Source organism: Centroberyx gerrardi, chromosome 1 (assembly GCF_048128805.1).
Source record: "Centroberyx gerrardi isolate f3 chromosome 1, fCenGer3.hap1.cur.20231027, whole genome shotgun sequence".
Lineage (NCBI taxonomy): Eukaryota > Metazoa > Chordata > Actinopteri > Beryciformes > Berycidae > Centroberyx > Centroberyx gerrardi.
Genome location: NC_135997.1, coordinates 32,399,729 through 32,404,662, shown reverse-complemented (window position 1 = coordinate 32,404,662; position 4,934 = coordinate 32,399,729). Strand labels below are relative to the sequence as shown.

Genomic DNA, 4,934 nt, shown 5'->3' with positions numbered 1-4,934 from the left:
CTGCTCTCCAAGGCGCAGGCCGAATGTATACAAACATCTCCTCATAACTGCATTCCTCATCTGGGCCTGCGAGCGTCACGGAGCTCGTCGCTAAGCCCGGATGACAGGCCCCGCGATAAGGTGAGTCCGCATGGAAGATTTGGACTTTTATGTCGATGCGTGCGGGGCTCCAAATGTTCCGAGTGCTTCGTTATATCAAGGATCCATAATTTTGTACACATTAGGCCGACGGACCCCCGTTTGATGAGATTGTGTCTCTCGGACCCAAATCTGAGTATACTTTTATTGCTAGATATGATTTTGTCCAGAATTCCATGACTATCTGTATTGTAGGTAGAGAGATAACAGAGAAACTATGATCAAAACAGTCATTCTTCTTGTAAATGAAATAATGCTGAAGTTTAACAATTCATCAATTTGCTGGGGACCCCCAGAAACACCCTCAAGGACCCCTGGTGGTCCCCGGACCCCACGTTGAGAACCACTGAGCTAGAACACATCGTCTTGCGGATCAGTCGAACAAAATCACCTATTTTTTCAGAGTCATATACAGGGATATTTTGGACAGTTCAAAGAAGCATGGGCCATTTAAACAATATTTTATGTGCGTTAAAAACCAAACACTAAGTGACATATCGGGCCAGTGAGAGCCGTGCAGCAGGGACTGAGGTGTGCCCCGGCTGAGATGGGCATTACAACACAACACTGGTACAAAAAGGTCCCGAATAAAGACGCCTACGGGGTTGAAAGAGAGAGGGAGAGAGGGAGAGAAGCGAGAGAGAATAAGGGAGAGAGAAGGAACAAATCGTCTGATGTCCTAAGTGGATAACAACAGCTCCTGCTATGCAGCAGCGGAGGCGCAGAATAATTTAAACCAGCCACCACCCCCCCCCTCAACCCCCCCTCCCCCCCTCCACTCCTTATCCCCCCCCCCCTCCCCTCCCTCCCTGAACACCCCCCCACCCCCCCCGGCCACCCCTCTATTCTTATGTTAACACGGCTAAAGAGGAGTGGGCCACCCAGCAGCAGAAAGCAGAAACTTAAGTCCACGCTTCAGGAAAAATAATCCATTTCTCTCTCTCTCTCTTTCTCTCTCCCTCCTCCCTCCACTGTAACTTTACTCACTTACACACACACACACATGTATACACACACATACACACACACACACTCGCATACCGCTCGGTAAGGGAAAGAGAGAGCGAGGGAGAACACCAGTGCATTTACTGTGCCTTTAAAGCATATTACTTTTCAGACAAGAGTTTGAAGAATAATAAACCGGGTGCTTAACTGGGCTATTTTCCCTCTCGGTTAATGCCACGCAATGGCGGGGCGGGGCGAGAAGAATTCGTAAGTCTTTAAATGCAGAGTAAACACTGCTTTCTTTGTTGATTGTAGAGCTCTGTTGTGTTTTTTCGAGGATCTTGCCCTCTCTCTCTCTCTCTCTCCCTCTCCCTCTCTCTCTCTCTCTCTCTCCCAATCTCCGTCTCTCCCATCCAGAGGGGCTGCTGTTGTGTTTGGTCTCCAAACAGCACATCTGAGGTACACACCTCGCTGACATTTTATAGGTTCAAATCCCCGAGAATGGGGGGAGAGAACGAGCGAGTCATATTTTATGCCGGCGGTTTATTTTAACGGGCGCTTGTAATTAACGCAGCATGTCCTCTATCTCCCAGCCATCTATGCCAAGGCCTTTATTTAAACAACTTTATTGTGAAATGTTTGCGTTCTCAGCGTTCGGCCAGGGCCCACACACAGAATATTATTTCATACTTCAAGGGAGAGGGTGGAGGGGAGAGGGGGGGGGGGGGGGGGGGGGGCTGCTTTGGAAGAGTTTACGCTTTGAGCGGTTATTGTTTTTGATTACGGCAAGACTCTTTTTAAAAAGGATCAAGCCCGGTAACTTTACACACACACACACACACACACACACACAGGTCTCACACATGTACTGGAGTGGAGAGGCTAGAGGAGAACCTGTTTACAGTACGGGGGTGCGAACCTGAAGCCTTTGCCCCGGCCAAATGTACAATCCCGCCGGTGATTTATGGGAGTAAGATCACACTATTTATGTCCAAATGAGAGCACTTGTTTAACACCGCTGCTTGGGGCTTCTCGTCTTTTGGAGTGTGTGTTTGTGTTCTTACAGGGTTTAATGGAATTTGATGGGGAGATTGAGTGTTTACACTTTGTCGGAATGACCCGGAGTTAACACGGCACTCGGCGGCGGAGCTATCGACGAAGCTGAAAAGATGAAACGCTACGATACGAACATTTATATCGCTCCTATGGAAACTCACATGTCCAGTTGTTGAGCCAACAAGAGAGCTTGATCACCGTCTACTTACAAAATCTAATCAAACATCATCATCATAAATCTGAACTTTATACTTTCCTTGAACATGGTGTAAGCTGTCAAGCTGCATTTCCCCCGCTCTCGTGCTCCGTCTCGCTGTGTTTTTACTGTTGGATGCTGGACGCGAGACAAATTTCTATTAAAACCGCACAATAAAGTGCAATTTTTCCTATGTCACACACTCTGCTTGAATTTTTGCTCCGAAGTTGCTATAAACTCTTTATACGCGTATTAAAAGCACATTCTGGGTGCATTATGAGCCTTATAATGAGAATATAATATGTGATAAAATACAGAGTATGCAAGAGACTCCAGGTCAGGGTTGAACACTTGTTTAGGCAATTCTATAGTAAGATGTGATCTAATGTGTTTCTTATTTAATAATAGAGCATTGATCCTTATAATATATTACAATTTGTTTTAATGCCTCACAAGTTAAGAGAGATCTTACCTTCCCTGCTGTGCAGCAGATCAGACCAGACCACAGATTGTATTGTGAATATTAGTTTTTGAGAATTTTGACTTTAGCACACAGTGGAGATTGACAGGAGAATGGGTGTGAAAGAGAGAGAGAGAGACAGACTGGCATATGACACTTCAACGAATGTATTTTAGTAGGGAACCCGCGCCTGAGTGATGCTCTGCGCACTGCTGTCGGTGCACAAAGACTTTACACACTTTACACACCGCAGCCTGTTCTTGTGGAGGTACACACAGCGCGGAGAGAGAGAGATTCCGGGCAAAGCGGCTCGCTTTTAACACTTTAACACACTGTACAGCAGCCTCATCTTGCCTTTTGTGTCCCTTGACATTCGGCTGCTCTTTTTTTTTAATACGTCCGGGAAAAAGGGGCCTGAGAATCAATGAGGTAGATTGGATGGGTTGGTCACACTTCACCAGGCCTGCACACATTGCTACCAAACACACACACACACACACACACACACACAGGAGAGGGGGTCTGTCAAAAACTTCTATAAAGCAAACGGCAACCCAACAGTCAGCTTTTCCACCACAAGGAAAAACAGCCACAGGAGTTTGAAGTGTGCTACCAATAGCATTCTGAGAGGACCTTTACCTCATTTCCCCTGTTGTCTATAGAAGTACAGATGTGTACGGGCAAACACACACACTGCTGTCACAAAAAGACTCCCTAGAACAACATAAATACGGAAAGCAACAAGACTTATTTGGAATCTTATGCTTAAGATCATGCTTGTAGGACCCAGGTTCACACTCTGCCTTATCAAGAAGAATATAATCAAAACCGGATTAAGCAAAGTTCACATTGTTATTTGGCGACAACCAGCAGTAGCAAGTGAAGATCATCTGTTGAACAGCTCAACCAGAGTGTTTAAAGGTTGGCTAGTGGCTGCTGGTCCAACCTGGAGCTTGTTAAAAGTATGACACGCTGCAGCAGTGCAGTCCCCTATGCCTCATTTACACAGGAACAGGAAATATGATTTTTTTAACTCTGTCAGGAGTTCCCAAACTTTTTCAAACAGATCCATATTGGACCACATTTGTCCCAAGGAACCCCATCTGGGAAGACTGGGATGACTTTATATTCTAAGGAGTGAAATAATACTGCAATGCTACCCAATTGGTGGGGACCCCCTGTAAAACTCCTCAAGGACCCCCGGCGGTCCCCGGACCCCACTTGGGAACCACTGCTTTATGACGCAGATCTGATGTCTGCACATTTTTAGACCGGCATGAAAGGATCAGATATGTGGTGCAAAGGATAAAAAAAAAAAGTTATTCTGACATTTTGGAATTTGAGTTGGTTATTTTTCTCCACTAGATGCACGTCACAATGAGGCAAAAGGTTTCTAAAATGGCTTTTGAGCATTGTTAGCATTCATCATTGAAAACTGAAAGACAAATATAGAACCCACACACACACACACACACACACACCCAATGCTACAAGTGTAGAAAAAGTGAAGAAAAATAACCAGCTAAAATTCAAAATGCCAAAGTATCCCTTTACAAATCCACCCTTCTGCGGTTGTGTAAATCCATGCGTAGACATTTATCGGGGAGAGGAGTTGTTATACCACTGCTACCAGAAGAAATAGCTGCACTGCATTTAATGCACGGTGATATCATCATGATGTGAAACACATATGCAAAAACATTCTTATTTTCCCTGTGGGTACAAGTGAGAAAGGGGAGGGGAATCTGCAAAAGCATTTTAATCTGACAGAAAGCAACCAACGTACACCATGCTGGCCTAGTTCACACTGTACTCTCGCTCTGTGTGTGTAGCTGCAAAGGGCTATGAGTGTTCACTGTGAAGTCTAAGTGCAGCACTGAGCTTTATTAACACACAACCGCAGACCAGAAAATAGATCAAAGTCATGAGCAGGTGGAAAACTTGAGTTTTAGCTCTACAAACTTTTCTCAGAGGCAGAGCTGCTCTTGAGGCAGAAATAATCTCATTGGTTGAGTTAACCCTCAGTGGGCGGAGCCAAATAACCAAATTAGCCCAGTGAAAAAGGCAAGAGGTAAGAGAGGAGGAAGCTAATATGAAGCCTAGCACTCTTGCTACTAACTGAAAAAAAAACGCAGTTTA

General features: G+C 45.2%; 1 protein-coding gene across 1 annotated transcript in view; it reads left to right on the top strand.

The window, feature by feature from the left end:
* The first annotated feature begins 661 nt into the window (after positions 1-661).
* The window catches only part of LOC139920735 (protein C19orf12 homolog), a 252,531-nt gene continuing 248,258 nt past the window's right edge, over positions 662-4,934 (top strand). Inside the window, exon 1 of the mRNA XM_078283191.1 lies at positions 662-671. The gene's annotated coding sequence lies outside the window, so the exon portion shown is untranslated. The remainder of the gene's footprint in view (positions 672-4,934) is intronic.